This window comes from Pleurodeles waltl, chromosome 7 (genome assembly GCF_031143425.1).
Source record: "Pleurodeles waltl isolate 20211129_DDA chromosome 7, aPleWal1.hap1.20221129, whole genome shotgun sequence".
NCBI lineage: Eukaryota > Metazoa > Chordata > Amphibia > Caudata > Salamandridae > Pleurodeles > Pleurodeles waltl.
In genome coordinates this window covers 1534844247-1534868027 of record NC_090446.1, presented here as the reverse complement: position 1 = coordinate 1534868027, position 23781 = coordinate 1534844247, and positions in this window count along the sequence as shown.

Sequence of the window (23781 nt, the reverse complement as noted above, 5' to 3'; positions counted from 1 at the left end):
ATAGGTGACTTATAAGTTGCTTAAGTGCAATGTAAAATGGCTGTGAAATAACGTGGACGTTATTTCACTCAGGCTGCTGTGGTAGTCCTGTGTAAGAATTGTCTGAGCTCCCTATGGGTGGCAAAAGAAATGCTGCAGCCCATAGGGATCTCCCGGAACCCCAATACCCTGGGTACCTAGGTACCATGTACAAGGGAATTATAAGGGTGTTCCAGTGTGCCAATGAGAATTGGTAAAATTAGTCACTAGCCTGCAGTGACAATTTTAAAAGCAGAGAGAGCACAAACACTGAGGTTCTGGTTAGCAGAGCCTCAGTGATACAGTTAGGCACCACACAGGGAACACATACAGGGCATACTTTATGAGCACTGGGGTCCTGACTAGCAGTATCCCAGTGACACATAGGCAAAAACAAACATACATACAGTAAAAATGGGGGTAACATGCCAGGCAAGATGGTACTTTCCTACACCCACCCAAGAGGGAAACCCTAAATAGCCCTGGAAGGGGGATTGGTCACCTAGCAAGGTGACCACCTATCAGGAGGGGGCTGTGAAGTCACCTGCCTGACCTGGCCACTCTGATGCTCCCAGGGGCCTCAGCTCACTTTGGATTCAAGATGGCAGAATCAAGTGGCCACTTGGAGAAGCTCTGGGCACCACCCCTGGGGTGATGATGGATAGGGGAGTGGTCTCTCCCCTTTCCACTGTCCAGTTTTGCGCCAGAGAAGGGACTGGACGTCCCTGAACAGGCTCAGTGCAGACTGGTTTATGCAAGGAATGCACCAAATGTGTCCTTCAAAGCATACCAGTGGCTTGGGATGGCTACCACTCCAAAGACATGTATTACCTATTTCCAAACAGAGAGGGTGTTGCCTCCCTCTCCCAAAGGAAATCTTTTGAGCAGCCTTCCTGGGCTTGAGCTGTTGAAGCACCTGGAGGACAGAAACCCATTTCTAGGATGGCAGCAGCGCAGGCTGCCTGGGAAAACCCTGCAAGCTGGTAGGAGCAAAGCTCGGGGTCCTCTAAGGAGCCCCCAGAGTGCACGAATCAGACAACAATTACTGGCAACAGTATTGGGGTGTGATTCCGAACTGTTTGATACCAAACGTAAACTTTGCACTTGTATAGCACACTACTCACCTGTTAGGGTCTCAAGGAGCTGTACACATACCGCTGTGGGACCCCTCCTGGCTTTTCCCTGTGAGGCGCCCACTCCTAGGCAACCCCCAGGGTGAAGCCAGGCATCCAAGTGCTGTCAGGGCCGTTGTGGAGATTAAGCAAGCTATTGCCCAGAGTTACAGAGTGGGACCCATTAATTAGATTAGGCACCGCAGCGAGAATTATCTGGTCAGGGGAATTGAGCCCAAGACCCACCGAAGCGGAAATTGAACCCTGGTCCTGGACCAGATCTCTGCATCAGGGTCTGCCGCTCTAACCTTTGTGCCAAGCATGCCCAGATTTGGAGTTGCCATTATGTAACTGGACATAGGTAGTGACCTATGTCCAGTACACGGGTAAAATGGCTTCCCCGCACTCATGAAGTCCAGGAAAATGGAGCTGGAGTTTGTGGAGGCACTTCTGCTAGTGCAGGGGTGTGCTCACACATGGGTACTTGTACCCTGCCCTCTGGGCTAGGAGGGCCTGCCTTAGGGGTGACGTACAGTGACCTGGTGCAGTGACCTGTAGTGAAAGGGATGCATGCACCCTTTCATGCAGGCTGCAATGGCAGGCCTGCAGCCACACTTTACATGGGGGCATTATGCATGCTGCAGCCCATGGGGAGCCCCTGGTGCCCTAATGCCCAGGGTACCTAGGTACCACATACTAGCAAATTATATGGGGACACCTGTATGCCAATTGTGGGGTGTAAAAAATTAGGGACAACCAAATCCACAGGGAGAGAGCACAGTTCCTGGGGTCCTGGTTAGTCATATCCCAGTAAACACGGTCAAAACACACTGACATCAGGCACAAAGTGGGGGTAACCATGCCAAAAAGAGGGTACTTTCCTACAGTGGACACAAACTTCATGACTTTGTGCCAGCGTACCTTTTACCCAAAGGCAAGGACACCTTTGGATGCCACCGGTAGGTTCAGAAATGGTGCACCTCTTTGTCAAGTTAGGACGTGACATGGAGAATACTGGGACTTTGTGCTGTTGACTCTACCCTCATGGGTGGGAAAGAGCCCATTTCTGATGATGGGACGTGCTGGAGGTGCCATGCGGAAGATGGAACTATCCAGAAAAGTAGAGCTCAGCCCTGCGGCCCTTGAATCATGAGAGCTGTGCAAGTGGGTTTTTAATCTTAAAACTACTTAAGATGCTGATGCTTTTAACAAGCAAGGAGAAAACTGGCTTTCCATCAACCATGGTGAGCTCCGCCATCCCTGAACCCCCAGAAAGCGTACCCACTAGTGGCCACAGGAGACTTGAGTTCACACGCTTTGAGCCTTGGGGGTGTTCCTAGGCCATCCTTGAGTGTGCAGCACAAGTAAATCAATCCGAGGGCGGCTACCAAGATGTTGTACTTTAAGCCCCTACTTCGTGGGAGCATGGACAGGTGAGCCTGGTTGCAGCTACCCCATCATTTTGACCTTTGCTGAAGAAGACCATCACTTCATTCAGCGGGTCCCTTGACTTTCCCCACTCCTTAAAGCGGGTGGCTGCCCAGATATGAGCTTTGGTGTGACCCCAGCTGAGATAGGGCTTTAAAGTACTGTGTCCCTTTGGGATCCTCCTGCATAGACACCAGGCTCTAGCTTTAGACTGCTCTCTGGCGAGGTTTCCCACTTTGGTGACTGCCCTCTCCATGTCTGTATCCTGTGCCATGGTGTGATAGTGGCCTTGTTAGGTGTTAGGCCTTGAGTTCAGCAAGAGGTACATATTTTTTGTAAATCTGTTTTTATTTGGAGAAGAGAAAGAGAAAGTCTCACATTCTCATGAAATCAGCAAACAGATTACACAATTAAGGAAGGACTACATGTACATTACATAGAAACCAATTGAAGCAATACAGGCCCAATGTATTATATAGAACGTACAGGTTTACACCTTGAGAGCGAGGGAGGGCAAAGCACTGGACATGACATGAGGAAGTGGGCACATCCCATACCCCAGTTTTAAGGGAAGCGGAGGTGGCGAAGATGGGGGAGAAGCAAGCGTAGATCAGTATCCCATCGACAATTTCCTTGACAAACCAGTTGTAATAAGTGAAGCATTCGCAGTGCTGCTCATGTGTGCCAGACAGTAATCCTGTGTACTGCGTTAACTGCAGCTGCTAGGGTTTCTGTGCACTTTTGCAAGGAATCCTTTGTGCACAGCACAGTCCAGGTCCCCAGCACTACGTCCTGCATTGCTCAACTTGCTGAGTTGACCACCGGCTTCGTGGGACCCTCCTTTGTAGTGTTGAGACGACCTCCGTGCTCAATTTTCTTGAACCTGTGTTCAAGTACTTCTGCGGGTGCTGCCTGCTTTTGCATGGGCTCTCTGTGTTGCTGAGCGCCCCCTCTGTCTCCTCTTCCAAGGGGCGACCTCCTGGTCCTTCCTGAGCTTGGGCACCACCCATTTTCTTCAACCGCAACCTTTACAGCTAGGAAGGCTTGCTTGCTGTCTTTCTGCGTGGAAACCACTCTGCATCCTCCAGCACGCCGTGGGACATCTTCTGTGCAAAGGAGAAGTTCCTGACAGCTTCCATTGTTGCAGAATCTTCAGCTTCTTCCACCCAGAGGCAGCCATTGTGCACCTTTATCTGGGGTTTAGTGGGCTCCTTCCCCCCCTGGTCACTTTCGTGACTCTTGGACTTGGTCCCCTTCCTTTGCAGGTCCTCAGGTCCAGGAATCCATCTTCAGTGCTTTGCAGTCTGTTGTGGTCTTTGTGAAATCCTCTATCACGACTCTAGTGTGTTTCTGGGGAAGTAGAAGTACTTTACTCCTACTTTCCAAGGTCTTGGGGTGGGGTATCTTGGACACCCTTAGTGTTTTTTCTTACACTCCCAGCAACCCTCTACACACTGCACTAGCCTAGGGGTCCATTCGTAGTTCGCATTCCACTTTCTTAGTATATGATTTGTGTTGCCCCTAGGCATATTGCATCCTATTGTGTTCTACAGTGTTTGCACTATTTTCTGACTGTTTTATTTACCTGATTTTGATTTGTGTGTATATTTTGTGTATTTTACTACCTCCTAAGGGAGTAGATCCTCTGAGATATTTTTGGCACATTGTCACTAAAATAAAGAACCTTTATTTTTAGTAACCCTGAGTATTGTGCTTCTTATGATATAGTACCTATATGATATAAGTGGTGTAGCAGGAGCTTTGCATGTCTCCTAGTTCAGCCTAAGCTGCTCTGCTATAGCTACCTCTATCAGGCTAAGCTGCTAGAACACTACTAATCTACTAATAAGGGATAACTGGACCTGGCACAAGGTTTAAGTACCATTGGTACCCACTATAAGCCAGGCCAGCCTCCTACAAGCATCATTCTTTGTTTTGACGCATCCAAGGTACTGTATGTGATAACGATACATCTAATGATTTTTCTGAATTAAGACTCTTTTTAAATCTTTAAAAAGTAAAACCGTTGCTTGTATGTGATGGAATTTTGTCATTTTAGTCTGGTTTTACTCTGGTAAATATTGGGTTTTTTTCTACACTGGGGTTGAGTACTTTTGTGGTGTTTTCACTGTGTGTGTGTGTGTGTGTGTGTGTGTGTGTGTGTGTGTGAAAATACTTCACACATTTCCTCTGAGATGTCTCACTGCTCGCGCCAAACTACCAAGGGGGTGAGCAGGGGTTATCTTAGGCATGACTCCCTTATCCTGACTGAAGTAAGGGTCCCTACTTGGATAGGGTGCAAACTGACTGCCAACTAGAGACCAAATTTTCAACAGGATGCTGTAGAATGTTGAGTATAGGTGCTGTAGAATGTTTAACGTGTATACTATAGAATGCTTAGTGTGGATGCTGTAGAATTTTGAATGGATGTACTTAGAATGTTTAGTGTGGATTCTGTGAGAATATGATGATGCATGGAAAGTTGGGGCCTGCGTGCTTGGTGGACTCCCTTACCCTGACTGGAGTAAGGGTCCCTACTTGGATAGGGTGCAAACTGACTGCCAACTAGAGACCCCATTTCTAACAGGATGCTGTAGAATGTTGAGTGTAGATGCTAGGGAATGTTTAGCATGGATGCTATGGAATGTTTAGTGTGGATGCTGTAGAATCTTGAGTGGATGTGCTTAGAATGTTTAGTGTGGATTCTGTGAGAATATGATGATGCATGGAAAGTTGGGGCCTGCGTGCTTGGTGGACTCCCTTACCCTGACTGGAGTAAGGGTCCCTACTTGGATAGGGTGCAAACTGACTGCCAACTAGAGACCCCATTTCTAACAGGGTGCTGTAGAATGTTGAGTGTAGATGCTGTAGAATGTTTAGCGTGGATGCTATGGACTGTTTAGTGTGGAAGCTGTAGAATGTTGAGTGGATGTGCTTAGAATGATTAGTGTGGATTCTGTGAAAATATGATGATGCTCGGAAAGTTGGGGCCTGTGTGCTTGGTGGAGCCTGGGGTTGGTGACAGCTGGAGGGAAGTTACAGTTGAAAAGGACCCACTAGGCTGCGGCTATAACTTAAGGGCCTAACACATGAAAAAAACATGCCCCTTCCTAATACAGAATAATAAGAAATTTGTGATTCGGTAATAGATTACTGAATGGTAGACAGGGCTTTGAACATTTAAAAAAGCCCTTTTGCTTTTATTTAGGCCTGGACAAAGTTTGGTTTACTCAGGGGTAATCTTTTGTAATTTTCAGCATTTCGCGTTACGCTTTTTAAGCGAAATCTCCGAGATTACACCATTAAACCACATCTCCTGACTTAGATTTCGTTTGAATAAAAATGCTATGTGAGATCTCAGGAAAAACACGAGGGAACAGAACGGAAGCAGTTGCTCATGTCAAGTACAATCTTGTGCTGCTTTTTATCATAAAATGACTGATAGACATAACGTGTGATTTTGCATAATTTGAGGCATTTCCTATAATTTCTGCAAAGGAAATTATGCAAAAGTTTCACCCAGATCTACTTTTCCTTTTAAGACCCTAAGACAGCAAAGTCTCATTTGCTGATAGAACTAGGGCCCATATTTATTCTATTTTAGCGCCGCATTTGCACTGGTTTTTGACGCAAAATACAAAATACAGCAAAGTTTGCGCCACTTTTGTGTCAAAAACTGACGCAAATGCGGCGCTAAAAAGTATAAATATGGGCCTAGGTCCCCAAACTAAAGGCCTTCCAAGACATGTCACACACTGTACCATTGGATGGAAAAATCTCTCAAATGCCACCCAAATGCTTAATTTTGAATATTCAAATTCCTATAGAAATGGTAGGTCAAACTGAAATGGTCTTGCAGCATTACACTTCGCACTCAGACATTCACATTCAAGAACCTTGCAATTTAGCAAGTTAGGGGGTTTGAATGCTTTTCACGGGCTGAACTTTTCTAAATACATTTTTGACTGGAGAATTTTCCCACAAACAAAAAAAAATAACAGTTCACTTTCCATAACGAGGGCTTTATATGCTTTAATAATGTTTAGTTGATATGTTCAGATGTATTTTTAAGGTCTCTTAAAATTCATAAAATTTGCATAGCTTTTGAAACAAAAATCTACGCCTGTAAGTTTGGATCAACGACGCACATTCAAAAAGTGTGGCCCATATTTATACTTTTTGACGCAAAACTGCGCCAACGCAGTTTTGCGTCAAAAAAATTAGCGCCGGCTAACGCCATTCTGAAGCACCATGCGGGCACCGTATTTATTGAATGACGTTAGCCGGCGTTAGCCGCCGGCGCTGTCTGGTGTGCGTTAAAAAAAACGACGTACACCAGGCAGCGCCGGCGTAGGGGGAAAATGGCGTATGGGCGTCCAGAAATGGTGCAAGTCAGGCTGAGGCAAAAAAATCCCCACAACCCGATTTGCGCCATTTTTTTACGACGCCCATCCCCCATAGAAATGACTCCTGTCTTAGCAAAGACAGGAGTCATGCCCCCTTGCCAATGGCCATGCCCAGGGGACTTCTGTCCCCTGGGCATGGTCATTGGGCATAGTGGCATGTAGGGGGGCACAAATCAGGCCCCCCTATGCCACAAAAAAAAAAAAAAATAATACTTACCTGGACTTACCTTAATGTCCCTGGGGTGGGTCCCTCCATCCTTGGGTGTCCTCCTGGGGTGGGCAAGGGTGGCAGGGGGTGTCCCTGGGGGCAGGGGAGGGCACCTCTGGGCTCATTCTGAGCCCACAGGTCCCTTAACGCCTGCCCTGACCCAGGCGCTAAAATCCGGCGCAAATGCGGGTTTTTTAGACCCGCCCACTCCCGGGCCTCATTTTTGCCTGGGAGTATAAATACGACGCATATGCATCGCAGTCATTTTTTAAGACGGGAACGCCTACCTTGCATATCATTAACGCAAGGAAGGTGTTCACGCAAAAAAATGACGCTAACTCCATGAACTTTGGAGCTAGACGCGTCTAACGCCAAAGTATAAATATGGAGTTAGTTTTGCGTCGAATTTGCGTCGAAAAAAACAACGCAAATTCGGCGCAAACGGAGTATAAATATGCCCCTGTGTGCCTGTCTAGTAGGACACTTACGTTATTGTATGTAAATGACTTCAATAAGTGAGAGCTCCACCAATTGTGTAGTACCACTGAACAGGGACAAACCAATGAAAAAAGTGTCCTGCTGTCCTAATGAGGCTAAGCGTGGGCCTCAACAGGAAAAAGCTGCTTATTAACTGTAGAACACGGATCTCAGTGTTTTAAAGATGACTTTAATGTCTGACCACGACTGATCGATGCAAGAAAACCAAATAATTAGATGCTCCAAATACCGCATAGTTCAGGCGAAAAAGTGTCATGCCTCAATGGTGAAGAATCAATAGTACACATTTCTTGTCACGAGAGGGCGCCAGATAACAAGCAATATAAGCAGTGAGCACGCCTTATAAATGGCAGGGATCAAGGAACAGATGCGCAAAGCCCTTAAAAACAAAAGCCAAGAAGATCCTGGCAGGCAGCTGAGCCTGTCAGGCCTTCAGAAGAGATTCTAGCAACAAATATTACAGCACAAATCTTCCACTTCTAGGGAAGATCTTCCACCCATAGGGACCATCCTCCCTGCAAAAGTAATCTGTGACATTTCATGTAACGAAACACCTGTCTGCAGGCTTTAATACAGAGAAGCAGTCCACCTAAATGCATATTGACTTTAAACGTCTGCTTTTCACAATCCATGGTCCTTACCTACTGCCTCTATCATAACTATTCATAATAAACTGATCAGACCTATGGCATTTGAAATATCTTTTCCAGGTAAGCCAGTCAGGCCAGTAGCTGTTATCACTTGCTTGTCACTATAGCCAACTCAAGCTTCCTGTTTTGACCTTAAACTTTCCCACCAGGAAACCATCAGACATACAGTCATAAAGTTACAACAGTATAACAAGAATTTGCAAAGCAGTGGGTCTCCTGTTTGCTTGAGTTAGAGCTATTAACGTAAATTCCTAACTGGACTTTTCTTGCCACACAAATTGGAAATGAAAAGTAAAACAGTTGACAAAAGGAAGCCGATTCCAAGCTCCACAGCCGCCATGAACATGAGCGTGAAGGAGAGACACAAAAGGAAAAAGAAGTTCACTCACAGTCAAATGTATTGGCAATCGTGCAATTATCCATGTAACAAGGTCAATAGCCAAAGCAGTAACAAAACTGCCCCAAGGAGAGACAAATGTAAGCGTTTATCACTGATAATAAAGGATTTTTGAAAGACAAGCCCATGAACGAGAGATAGTGATGGGCATGCGGTGGGCGTGGTTAAAAGCCCACAGATAAATTACAACATGTCAGATGGCTTGCGCGCTCGACATAAAAAATTACAATTGGCAGACAAAATATATCTGTCCTAAGAGCGCCAGCAAGGATTTGAAAACGACAAATCTACTGATGATTCGTCAAAAGGATTGTGACGGGCTGGATCCTGATCGCCCGCACATGACCCGGTCTTGTGCTGACTCTGCCTCTGATGGCCTCGACCTTGACAAACTCTCGCCCCGTGATTGGTGGGACGATCGATGGCGGCGGGCCGCCGGAAGGTTAAAACTGCCACAGTCAGAACATACGGGTGTCGGTGGCTTGGAAGCGGTGGAGACACGACCAAGGAAGGAAGAAGACGAACGACCACAGGAGGAGAAAGACGCACGAACATCGGATGAGGGGGACGACCGAACACAGGAGGAGGAGGACGACCGAACACTGGAGGAGGAAGACGAACGAACACAGGAGGAGGAAGGAAACGGAGATAGCGACCTCCATCAGCCCCGTGAGAAGCCTGCTGAAGGCGCCAGGCGCATCCCACGAAGGCAGGCAACCGGGAGGACGGAACAAGTAAACCCGCCACGCTTCCGGAGAAGCGTGGCATTTCCAGGTGCGTAGGATAACGGGCTTGGGAAATACGAGTGAGAGAGAGAGAGAAGAGAGGAAAGTGGACAAAAGGGGGGGGGAGGAAGGAATGAGAGAAGAGCACGGGCACAAATAAAGGAGGTTGGGGAATCCACCATTAAGCACAAGAAAGCACTATATTGAGCACATGTCACATCAAAGGCACCGCGCACATGAGCACTATGGACACCAGAAGAGAGAGAGGGCCGAAGCAATAGCCGATGGGCAACCGAAGTATGTGAGGACTGCACCTAGTCGTAAGGAAAACAGAGGAGGGACAGATATCGAACTACGAGAGAATAGAAAGGAGAAGAGACAGAAAAGAGATAGGAAAACTACACCCATAGAAACCCAGACCACTTACCTCATGTATCTTATTCTCTCCACATGTGCTTCCCGGGGATGCCTGTGAAATAAGGAGAAAAGAGAGAAGACCAGAACCCGAAAGGATACAGACATACCGCCGACCATACATGGAAAGAATGAGAAAAACCTACCTGCACGTACCTTTACCAGTTATCAAACAACTTAATAAAACCCTTGTACATAGACTAAGCGAGTTCTGAGTGATCCTTCCGGTCAAACCCAGTCACAAGTGGTGTCAGAAGTGGGATTTTGGAAAGGACTGCCGCCATTATGGAAGAAAAGGCGACTATGGCCAACGTAATAGCCCAATTGGCTGAAGGCCAAAGGCATCTCCAAGTAATATGGGAACAACAAATGAGGGAAGCGAAAGAGGAACGAGAAGCATTGCAGACTGCACTTAAGAGCCAAGCAACCATTATGGCCAACATCCAGTTGGTGCATGAAACAGCATTGGGAAAACTAACTGATACCATCGCCCATACCAAAGTACACCCCAATGTACCAAGTAGTGTGTTACAACGTTATCAGGAGCATGAAGATCCTGACTCATTTTTCACAAACTTTGAAAGGGTAGCAAGTACAGCTAATTGGCCGGAGGATAAATGGGGCCAATATATCGCCCCTCTTCTCACAAGACACCTGCAGTCCACATACCAGGCCATCAACCCCAGCGGAACCCTTCCATACCGAGAAATTAAGAAAACCATTTTAGAACGAGTGGGATTAGACAGCGAAAGTTATCGCTCCAGATTTCGACAAACAAAATGGCAACACCAGGAGAACCCCCGCACCTTATATTACAGAGTCCAACACGCCGCTGGACGATGGTTGCATCCGTCAGAAAAATCCAGAGAGGAAATGTTTGACATCATTGTCTTAGAGCAATACCTGGATGCCTTACCATCTACCACCCGTAACTGGGTACGTCAACATCCCGGTCTAACTAATGAAACGGCTGTGGACCTAGCCTGTGCAAATCATAGAGGTCCGGACTTTAGTGCTATAGCAAGGAGAGCACCGCCACCTCCTATCCGACCAGTCATACCTCGGAACATTACTCATCGGCCAGTAGGGGGTCATGGACCTGACCGCACCCCATCCATGGGCCCAGGGACATCCGGACACCCAGGCACCGGACCACAGTGCTATAACTGCTCAGAGTGGGGGCATATCGCCCGGTATTGCCCACAAAAGAAAGACGCCGAAGAACCTATGGAGATAGGGCTGACCAGAGGGAGAGTGTTCTGGACTGGAGGAGACAAACCTAAATATATCCTCCCCATTCTCATTAATGACATAGAGAGAAGAGCCCTCATTGACTCAGGTTGTAGCCAGAGCGTGATTAGAGGTGATCTAGTGTTACCAGGCCAGGAAGATCCAGAAACACAAGTCCTCATCGCCTGTGTCCATGGTGATTAAAGATATTACCCCCTTGCCACTATAAGGTTGAAGTGGAGAGACCAAATTGAGACACTACAGGTCGGGGTACTCGAAAAATTAGACGAAGACATTATCCTAGGGAGAGACTATGAGGGTTTTCCCTCTTTATTAGAGAAAGCCGGGCAAAAGCACATATTGAGAGACTGGTGGAAGGAAGCACCCAGTGGGGCGGTTCTAGAGGAAAGCAAAATAGTACGGACTGCTCTCAGTAGGAGATCAAAAAGGGAGCAACGGCGCTCCTATGCTCTGAACAATTTTCCCCTAGAAGAACCTAAGGCCACAGGGAAGGTTTGCACAGTCACAGGTGATTTCTGACGGAATCAGAATGAGGATCCCTCATTGAAACACGCTTGGCAACAGGCAGTATCCGGGGCAGTAACAGGGGTAGGTCCCAGATTCGTGGTACATAATAATTTATTGTACAGGAAACCACCGACCCCAAAGGGAAATGAACTACAATTAGTTGTACCTAGCAGTCACCGCTCACAGGTGTTACAATTAGCACACGGGGATAACGGAGAAGGACAATTGGGAAGAGAAAAAAACGAGGAAGCAGTACTTAGATGTTTCTACTGGCCTGGGGTTTATGGAGAGATTCGTAAACATTGTGCTGAGTGTCCCAAATGTCAACTCTATAATCCCTCTCCACAAAAACCCGCACCCCTCCAACCTCTTCCTGTCATCGACATTCCCTTCTCCAGAGTTGGGATGGATATCATTGGTCCCCTCACACCTTCCACTCGGGGTAGACAATATGTCTTAGTCCTGGTGGATTACGCCACCCGCTATCCGGAAGCCATAGCCCTCCCTAGTATGCATACTAAAGCCATTTCCCAAGCCATGATAGAGTTTTTTTCAAGAGTGGGTTTCCCAAAAGAAATATTGACTGACCAAGGGACTCCTTTTATGTCCAGATTAATGACTGAGGTATGTCGGTTATTGGGGGTAAAACAAATCCGTACCTCAGTCTATCACCCTCAAACAGACGGGCTAGTGGAAAGATATAATAAAACTATCAAATCTCTTCTACGAAAAAGCATATCAGAGGCGGGCAAAGATTGTAAAAGATGCTTCCTTTGGTTTTATATGCTATCCGCACTCACGTACAGACCTCTTTAGGTCACAGCCCATTTGAGATGTTGTTTGGTCGACAACCTCGTACGTTGTTGGACATGTTAGCAGAACAGTGGGAAGACTCAGAAGAAGAGATTAAGGATTTATTAACGTATACCCGAGATTTTAGAGAAAATCTACATACAGTATGGGAGGAAGCACACACTGCTTTAAGAGAAGCACAGAATAAGCAGAAACAAATATATGACACAAGAAGCGCTGTTAGGTCATTAGCAGTTGGGGACAAAGCGTTGGTCTTACTCCCTAGCACTGAAAACAAATTGTTGGCTAGATGGCAGGGTCCATTTGATGTGATTGCCCAAATCAACCCAACTACTTATAAACTAGCCATACCCCAAAGCGGCGGGAGGGAACAGATATACCATATCAACCTTCTAAAAAAATGGTTGGGCCCCTCCGATGGGCACTCCATCAACTATATTAACTCCGAAATGAATGAGGACATTCCTTACCCTTTTCTCCCAAACCAGGAGTTGCCCAACCCGGCAAAACCATGGGTTAACCCCACTCTTACCGGGTTACCTCTTCACCAGTTAAACCACTTGGTGGACCTGAACCTGGACGTATTTTCCAAATATCCAGGAAGAACCACATTAGTCCAACATCCCATTCGACTAAAAAAGAATACTGTTTCCCGGTAGAGGCCCTACCGCATCCCCGAAGCCAAACAACAAATTATTGAAAGAGAAGTCCAGGCCATGTTAAATGCCGGTATCATAGAACCCTCGACCAGTCCATGGTGCTCGCCAGTGGTATTAGTACCTAAACCAGGCGGTAGTACCAGGTTTTGTGTAGACTATAGAAGGGTCAATGACCTGACGTATTTTGATGCTTATCCCATGCCTAGAATTGACGAGCTGGTTGAGAGATTAGGTCAAGCTAAGTATCTGTCCACGCTGGATCTTACGAAGGGCTATTGGCAAATACCCTTAAGAAAGGAAGATAAAGAAAAAACGGCCTTTGCCACTTCTTCCGGATTATATCACTTCGCCGTCCTTCCTTTTGGGCTCCATGGAGCCCCTGCCACCTTCCAAAGACTCATGGATGAGATTCTACCGCCATACAGTCAGTATGCAGCAGCATATCTTGATGACATCGTTATCTATAGCAATACATGGGAGGACCATATGACACATCTAGATAAAGTTTTACATGCACTGAGGAAGGGCCAGGTAACCGCAAAGCCCGAGAAATGTCGATTGGGACTATCTAGCATTAAATACCTAGGTTATATAGTAAGGGGTGGTCGGATAAGTCCCCAAATTGAAAAACTGGAAGCCATTGCACATATGCCATTCCCGTGGAGAAAGAAAGACATCAGGGCATTCCTGGGTTTAGTAGGATACTACAGACGCTTTATTCCCCATTTTTCTACAATGGCAGAACCTCTGACTAACTTGCTAAAAAAAACGTGTCCCAATACCTTTGGTAATCCGTCAGTCTCTGAGTTATGTAGTTTTGACAGTATAAAAACCGCTCTCACTTCTGCACCGGTGTTAAGTTGCCCTGACTTCCAAAAACCCTTTGTGTTACTGACAGATGCCTCTGCGGTAGGACTTGGGGCGGTACTGTCCCAACCCCAGATAGATGGTACCTTACACCCCCTCTTGTATATCAGCCGGAAGCTTTTGCCACGGGAAACACATTATCCAGCTATAGAGAAAGAATGTTTGGCCATTAAATGGGCCATCGAATCCCTCAGATACTATCTATCTGGCAGAACCTTCACCCTGGTTACTGATCATGCTCCTCTCACCTGGCTCGCCCGCAATAAAGACACCAACCCCCGGATTCTCCGGTGGTTCCTTTCCTTACAGCCTTTTTCGTTTCAGGTTCACCACCTCCCGGGAAAACAAATGGTAACTGCGGATTTTCTCTCCCGGTATCCGGCATCTGGGTGTCCTGACTGGCCGCTCTCTAGGGGGAGTGTATGTGACGGGCTGGTTCCTGATCGCCCGCACATGACCCAGTCTTGTGCTGACTCTGCCTCTGATGGCCTCGACCTTGACAAACTCTCACCCCGTGATTGGTGGGACGATCGATGGCGGCGGGCCGCCGGAAGGTTAAAACTGCCACAGTCAGAACATACGGGTGTCGGTGGTTTGGAAGCGGTGGAGACACGACCAAGGAAGGAAGAAGACGAACGACCACAGGAGGAGAAAGACGCACGAACATCAGAGGAGGGGGACGACCGAACACAGGAGGAGGAGGACGACCGAACACTGGAGGAGGAAGACGAACGAACACAGGAGGAGGAAGGAAACGGAGATAGCGACCTCCATCATCCCCGTGAGAAGCCTGCTGAAGGCGCCAGGCGCATCCCACGAAGGCAGGCAACCGGGAAGACGAAACGAGTAAACCCGCCGCGCTTCCGGAGAAGCGTGGCATTTCCAGGTGCGTGGGATAACGGGCTTGGGAAATAAGAGTGAGAGAGAGAGAGAAGAGAGGAAAGCGGACAAAAGGGGGGGGAGGAAGGAATGAGAGAAGAGCACGGGCACAATAAAGGGGGTTGGGGAATCCACCATTAAGCACAAGAAAGCACTATATTGAGCATATGTCACATCAAAGGCACCGCGCACATGAGCACTAAGGGTACCAGAAGAGAGAGAAGGCCGAAGCAATAGCCGATGGGCAACCGAAGTATGTGAGGACTGCACCTAGTCGTAAGGAAAACAGAGGAGGGACAGATATCGAACTACGCGAGAACAGAAAGGAGAAGAGACAGAAAAGAGATAGGAAAACTACACCCATAGAAACCCAGACAACTTACCTCATGTATCTTATTCTCTCCACATGTGCTTCCCGGGGATGCCTGTGAAATAAGGAGAAAAGAGAGAAGACCAGAACCCGAAAGGATACAGACATACCACCCACCATACATGGAAAGCAAGAGAAAAACCTACCTGCACGTACCTTTACCAGTTATCAAACATCTTAATAAAACCCTTGTACATAGACTAAGCGAGTTCTGAGTGATCCTTCCGGTCAAACCCGGTCACAGGGATTAATTAACACTAAATCTTTTTCCTACCAAGGTAATTTGATGGATTCCATGTAACAAAAAAAACTGTCAGAAGCATTTGAATGCAGGGAAATAATCTACTTCTAAGTGCTGATTAACTTTTAACATTTAATTTTTACAATCAGTATGTCAGGCCTACTACCTTTATCGTAACTTTTCACAATAAACAATCGGGCCTATAGCTTCATCGTTGGCTTGCCACTATAAGCAACACAGACCTGCTGTGTTGTGCATAAGCTTCATCACAAGGCAACCACCAGGTTTATGGTAATAACATTACAAATATGTAGAAGATTACTGTTAGAAATGGGGTATTTGATTGGCAGTCAGGTTACCCCCTGTCCAAGCAAGGACCCTCACTCTGGTCAGGGTAAGTCACACACAATCCAAATTATCCTGTGCCCACCCTCTGGTAGCTTGGCACTGAGCAATCATGCTTAACTTAGAAGGCAATTTGTAAAGTATTTGTGCAATAAATCATGCAATAACACAGTATAGCACCACAAAAATACACCACATAGTGTTTAGAAAAATATCGAATATTTATCTGATAAGATGCAGGTCAAAACGGTTAATATGCAATAAGTATATGTTGAGATATCACTGGTAGGTACAAAAACTTTATTCGACTTTCCACAAGTCATAAAAGTATCAAATATTTTACATTTCAATATACAATAAATACAATAAATAAGCTAAAATATTAATGATTTACAATAATAAAAAGATCCATACATGAATTTTTTTTTAAATTCTTTAAGAAAAATGTCCTAAATACGAACCTTTGGGTAAACTAGATAAAATTACATTGCTACCCCCATGCGCTTTCTTGTATTTAATACAGAGCATAAAAAATTGGCCAAGGTTCCGCACATCTCAATGGAGGATAGCACCTGGAGGCTAGCATACTCGGTACGACATTGGGGGAGATTAATTAACCTTAGAAGAGGGGCTGTAAGCGCTTTCTTTGCTTGGCATAGAATTTACAAAATAAAACCACGTGAATTGTGGTTTGGGGTGCCTTTGCATCACATGGACAAGCCTTCAGGGTGGTGCTCCAATCGTTCATAGTTGGAAAGGTCACTAGACGGTGGAATATATCTAGCCTCAGTCTGGTGAGAACAAAACGGTGGCGGGGATTTATCTCATTCGTCAAATAAGGCTGAATGGCCTCCGTCGACAGAATTATTTGATTGTAAGTGACGGTGGGCTTTTTTGATTCGACCTCCCATCGTAAATCTTCTAGATATTTTAATGCCAGAGCACTCAGGTCCTTCCTAGAGATTTTTTCCAGCGAAGCTGGGTTTGTGTAATAAGCTTTAATGCCCATGTTTTCAAAAAAGGTCATAATGTATCTTAGCCAGGGCACCCTTGCTGCGTATATAGACTCCATGCAGTCAGTCAAAATGGCCTTGTTTAGTTCAATATGTTCCGAGGTCCAAACTTTGTGCCATAGCAATAAGGGTTGAATCTTTATCAAGTCAGTAATAAAGGGGAGCCCCAGTTCTGAGTGGATAATGTATGATGATGTACCATTTGGTACCATCAATAGATGTCTTATAAAATCATTTTCGACCGTCTGTACCAGATTACAATTGGTGTATCCCCAAATTCCAGACCCGTACATGGCGGCTGGGGTGCACTTGGCTTTATAAATTTTTATCATATTTGGCGGGTTAATCCCCCCTATCCTTTTGGAAAAAAGCCTTAGAGCCATCGTTGTTTTAATAAGCTGGGCTTTTTTCATCTTCCTACAATTAGCCCAGGAGCCCTGTTTGTCAAACATTATGCCCAGGTAAGAAAAGGTTCGTGCAGTTTCTACTCTCCCATCCGCGGTAGTAATATTATAGGACTTGCCGCGTTTCCCACCACAGTTCATAATGAACGTTTTTGAGCGATTGACAGTAAGACCCAGTTGTGACATAAATGTGATGCAGGTAGTTAGGAGTTTTTGTAGAGGTAACGGGGTCCTGACCATTAAAACTGCGTCATCTGCATAGAGTAAAACCAGGACAGCGCGATTGCCTATTTGGGGTAGATCTTTGCAGTTACTAGCCAATACATTTTCTAGGTTATTTATGCACATTGAAAACAGGAACGGGGCAAGAACGCAACCTTGGTGCACACCTCTATATATGCCAAAAGGGCGAGTACTTTCCCCCTTTAGGCCATACCTCAGTCTTGCACTGCACCCTGTATACATTTCTCGTATAAACTGGATTATGGCTGGTTCTACCCCCATGCTGCTTAAGATATCCCATAGCTTGTCATCTAATACACAATCAAATGCTGATGATAGGTCAATGAAAGCCAGATGCAGGTTACCTTCTCTAATCCTTGTATACTTTCCTATAATAATACTTAGATTCAGGCTTTGTTCCACTGTCCCAATTCCTTTCCGGAATCCATATTGGACAGGAGATAAAGCACTCTTTTCTTCCGCCCATGTTTGCAACCTGTTCAAGATAATTCTCCCTGCTAATTTAGCCATTGAGTCCAGCAAGGAGATTGGTCTGTAACAGGCTGGATTAAGGCGGTCACCTTTTTTATATATTGGAATTATATTGGAGTCTCGCCAAGATGGTAGGGGACCTCGTATACAAATGGCCCTCAATGACTGCGACAGTACAGGCCCCCATAGCTGGATGTTGGCCTTGTATATATCAATCGGAACGCCATCGGGGCCCGGAGCTTTCCCTGATTTACTTAAATGTTATGGCTTCCTCTACCTCCTCAGGCTAAATTGTGGGGTTATTAACAGGCGTGTACCTTCCTGGAGAGCTTGATCGTATACAGAAAATGTAGGGTTCGCATCGCTAGCCAGCGAGATATCACTGTAAAAGTGATATAAAGTGTCTTTAGTATTTTAAAAGCAATAAATGTCTCTTTCAAGCACAAAGTACCTGGTTTGCGTTCAAAATCTCCGCAAAGAACCGCAGAGGAGTAGATGCGTGGAAAACAAGAAGGTGGGTGTCGATTTCTCTGGCCGCACACGGCGATGCATCGTTTAGTTTTCACGCAGGGACGCCTGTGCATCGATTTCCGGCACTCGGTCATGGATCCTCTTCGGGTTGTGGGGTTTTCAGATGCCCCGGGGATGATGCGTGGATTTCTGGCGCTGACAGGACGAACTCACAAGGGCTGCGTCGATCCGGTGGGCGTTGCGGGAAATTTGTACCGCAGGCGCTGCGTCAGTTCCTCTCTGAAAGTCAGTCTGCGTCGTTCCGGCTCGGCTGTGTGTCGATCCAGTGGGCCGTGCCACTGGATTTCCGCTCACTCCACTTCTCGTTGCGCAGTTGGGCTGTGACGTTCAGGTTCGGCGTGCAATTAATTTTTCACCATAGTGCAGGCTGTACGTCGTTTCTGGCAGGCAGTGCATCGATGTTCGCCGCACAAGGAGTCCTTCTTGTAGAGATGAAGTCTTTTTAGTCCTGAGACTTCAGGGAACAGGAGGCAAGCTCTATCCAATCATTTGGAGAGCACTTCTCACCACAGCCAGCGAGCACCAAGGCAGCAGGGCAACAGCAAGGCAGCAGTCCTTCACAGAAAGCATTCAGGTGAGTCCTTTGGGCAGCCAGGTAGTTCTTCTTGGCAGGATGCAGGTTCTGGTTCAGGTTCTCTTCTCTAGAAAATGTCTTGATGAAGTAGAGTGTCTACCTCACAAGTGTCTAAGGTGGTAGGGTCAGAGACCCTGCTTAAATATCCAAATGTGCCTTTGAAGTGGGGGGGCATAAAAGAGTGGCTTAGAAGTGCACAAGGTCCCCTTTTAGTTCCATCCTGCCTGCCAGAGTCCCAGTAGGGGGTGTGGCAGTCTTTGTGTGAGGGCAGGCTACTGTAGTTTGACATCTAAGTTCAAGCCCTCCACCCTCCCAGCCCAGGAAGACCCATTCAAAATGCAGATGTATGCATGTGAGGCTGAGTATCCTGTGTTTGGGGTGTGTCTGAGTGAATGCACATGGAAGATGTCACCTAAACCTAGCCAGATGTGGATTGGAAGGCACAGAAGGATTTAAGTGCAGAGAAATGCTCACTTTCTAAAAGTAGCATTTCTGAAATAGTAATATAAAATCCAACTTCACCAGGCAGCAGGATTTTGTATCACCATTCTGGTGATACTAAATATGACCTGGCTACTCCTTTCAGATCAGGATCTACCACTCAAACAGTATATAAGGGTAGCCCCAATGTTATTCTATGAAAGGAGCAGGCCTCACAGCAGTAAAAAAACTAATTTAGGAGTTTTACACTACCAGGACATATAGAACACGCATGTTCATGTCCTGCCTTTTGCCTACATAGCACCCTGCCCTGTGGGCTACCTAGGGCCTACCTTAGGGGTGACTTATAGGTAGAAAAAGGGGAGTTTAAGGCTTGGCAAGTACTTTCAAATGCCAAGTCAAAGTGGCAGTGAAACTGCACACACAGGCATTGCAGGAGCAGGCCTGAGACATGGTTAGGAGGCTACTTATGTGGGTGGCACAACCAGTGCTGCAGCTCACTAGTAGCATTTAGTTTACAGGCCCTGGACACATGTAGTGCACTTGGCTAGGGACTTACAAGTAAATTAAGTAAGCCAATTGGGTATGAGCTAATATCACCATGTTTTTAATGAGAGAGCATATGCACTTTAGCACTGGTTAGCAGTGGTAAAGTGTGCAGAGTCCTAACGCCAGCAAAAATGAGGTCAGAAAAAGAGAAGGAGGAAGCCAAAAAGTTTGGGGGTGACCCTGCAGAAAGGCCATTTCCAACAATTACAGTTCTGAAAATAATAGAATATCCCTGCTAATAGAGCCTATTAAAGAGTCCAATATTATGAATTTTCTATCCCCACATTTTATTCTGGTGGATTGCCATTACCAAAACCCTTGCCTACTATGGTACTCGCTGAGATTTCATGTAACAAAATACCTGCCTCCACTCCTTAGCAGAGTGTAAGAACAATTCATCCTAATAAGCGTATTAACTTTAACACATTCTTTTCACTATAACCAGGTCAAGCCAATTGGTTTTGTCTTAATGTTTTATAATAGATAAACTCTATGGAAACTTCAGTGCTTTTTCCAATCAATCCATATGGCCTGCAACTTCTGATATTGGCTTCACACCAACACAGGCCTATCCAAGTGACAAACTGGCAACCATTGTGCATTCGTTTATAAATGTACAATTTAGAAAAATACAGTTTTCAAAATAGTATACAACACATCTCAATAGGGCGATGCAAGAATCATCACAGAGAAAACCCTCTGGGTATTTCAGAGTGAGAGGCCAACACCAAAACCCCTGCCTACTACTGTACTATGTGGAATTACATGTCACAAAATACAGGTCTACAGCCTGTCATACAGTGTGATATCAACAATCTGTAAAGGCTTACTGGCTTAGTAAATTACTTTCACAATTAATAAGCCAAACCAACTGCCTTTGTCATAACATTTTATAATAAGCAGACCAGACCAATGGAATCGAACATACTGTTTCCAGGCGAACCAATCAAGCCCATCAATTGTCACCATAACCAACTGTCACACGCTAGAGAGCGCAATACAAGCACTCTTTTCAGTGGAAGCACACAAATTCAGTCCAAACAAATCCAGGACTCAGGGGCATCAACAGGTGGACATGGCTAAGTTTCTCTCTCAGTAGCATTCTGAAAACTTTTTTGTTTATCTCATAAGGTGAAAGACAGCTGTGCTGTCAATTCACAGCTAAAAACCTATGTAGATTAACGTATCCCATACTGCTCTCAAACACTTTGAAGTCTAAAGTTAAAGATGGAAGAGAAGGGTTCTTGGTCTGGAAAACTATTATACATTCTTCATCACTCACCCATCTGTACTTCTGCCAGAAAAAAGGCACTGTAACAGCATCACAGAGGAATGTTCGACACTGAAAGGTCGATAAAGCCATAGTGCTTCTGGCTTAGGCAGCTGGATAAATATACAAAATAATCTCAGATGTGGGGAGGAGAAGCACTTATTTTTCGGGCAGCACACAACATTTGCCCACTTTGTAGTACTTCTGAAAGCTCTTTGTAGGTCTCTGCTCTAGGCAGCGCGCATGCGCTGTCTCGGAACCGAAACTGCTGTATCTACATCGTGGGCTTCAGTCCGCCCACAGCCCTCCCATTTACTGGCACCTTCGTTGCTCCATTTTGTAGCAACTCAATTTGTCAAAGGCATGCATATGCGTGCCTTTTCCTGCGTTTAGGCCTCACCGAGCTCACTGGCCAACTACTGTTAACATACGCAGTAGTCACTTTTTAGCCATTCCAATGGACCACAACTAAATGTCTCCAGCGACCTTGTGTGCATGTGGCAATGTGATTGTCCCTTGTGCGTCTTTCTCCAGAATTCTGGGATAACATGAATCCTCCTACAGAGAGGCCAACAGGACTGCAAAGACGTACATCTCCAGAAAACCAGGGTCCTTCCTCTTATCTATATGATGTAAGTGTTGCTTTTTTTGGTGAGGATGACCTGATTCTCCTCGACATCAAGAACGTGCCACCAAAGTCAGTGTCAAACAAACTGGGAGGCCTCTTGGTAAACTTTCCATCATCCTGGAAAAAGGCGGGAAGACCTTTGCAAATTGCTAAAGTGGACAAATTGGGGCCAAGTGGGTGGAGCTTCCAGGTGATTTCCACACTTGAAATACTCCTAGCAATTTAAAGCAAGAACCAAGGACTCCACTCGCACCAGGAGAGGACAAGAAAGAAACACAGTTTAGCACAAAGGGGGTCATTCCGACCCCGGCGGTCAAGGACCGCCGGGGCCGGGGATGCGGGAGCACCGCCAACAGGCTGGCGGTGCTCCTCAGGACATTCTGACCGCGGCGGTTCAGCCGCGGTCAGAACAGGAAAACCGGCGGTCTCCCGCCGGTTTTCCGCTGTCCTTCAGAATCCTCCATGGCGGCGCAGCTTGCTGCGCCGCCATGGGGATTCTGACACCCCATACCGCCATCCTGTTCCTGGCGGGTCGCCCGCCAGGAACAGGATGGCGGTATGGGGTGTTGTGGGGCCCCTGGGGGCCCCTGCAGTGCCCATGCCAATGGCATGGGCACTGCAGGGGCCCCCGTAAGAGGGCCCCACTTTGTATTTCAGTGTCTGCTTTGCAGACACTGAAATACGCGACGGGTGCCACTGCACCCGTCGCACATACCCAATCCGCCGGCTCCATTCGGAGCCAGCTTCCTCGTGGGGAGGGGTTTCCCACTGGGCTGGCGGGCGGCCTTCTGGAGGTCGCCCGCCAGCCCAGCGGGAAAGCCAGAATGGCCTCCGCGGTAGGCCATATGGCGGCTCCCTCCAGGCGGGCGGCTCCCGCCGCCCGCGGGGGTCAGAATGACCCCCAAAATGTCTACCCAACTGGAGTACTTTCTATTGGTTTTGCGTTACGCTTTTTAAGCGAAATCTCCGAGATTACACCATTAAGCCACATCTCCTGACTTAGATTTCATTTGAATAAAAAAGCTATGTGAGATCACAGGAAAAACATGAAGGAACAGAACGGAAGCCGCTGCTCATGTCAAGTACAATTTTGTGCTGCTTTTTATCATAAAATGGCTGATAGACATAACGTGTGATTTTGCATTATTTGAGGCATTTCCTATAGTTTCTGCAAAGGAAATTATGCAGAAGTTTCACCCAGATCTACTTTTCCTTTTAAGACCCTAAGACAGGAAAGTCTCATTTGCTGATAGAACTAGGGCCCCAAACTAAAGTCCTTCCAAGACATGTCACACGTGTTTTGAAACAAAACATCTGCCCCTGTAAGCTTGGATTAACGACGCACATTCAAAAAGTGTGTGCCTCTCCAGTAGGACACTTACGTTATTGTATGTAAATGACTTCAATAAGTGAGAGCTCCACCAATTGTGTAGCACCACTGAACAGGGACAAACCAATGAAAAAAGTGTCCTGCTGTCCCAATGAGGCTAAGCGTGGGCCTCAACAGGAAAAAGCTGCTTATTAACTGTACAACACGGATCTCAGTGTTTTAAAGATGACTTTAATGTCTGACCACGACTGATCGATGCAAGAAAACAAAATAATTAGATGCTCCAAATACCGCATAGTTCAGGCGAAAAGTGTCATGCCTCAATGGTGAAGAATCAATAGTACACATTTCTTGGCACGCGAGGGCGCCAGATAACAAGCAATATAAGCAGTGAGCACGCCTTATAAATGGCAGGGATCAAGGAACAGATGCGCAAAGCCCTTAAAAACAAAAGCCAACAAGATCCTGGCAGGCAGCTGAGCCTGTCAGGCCTTCAGAAGAGATTCTAGCAACAAATATTACAGCACAAATCTTCCACT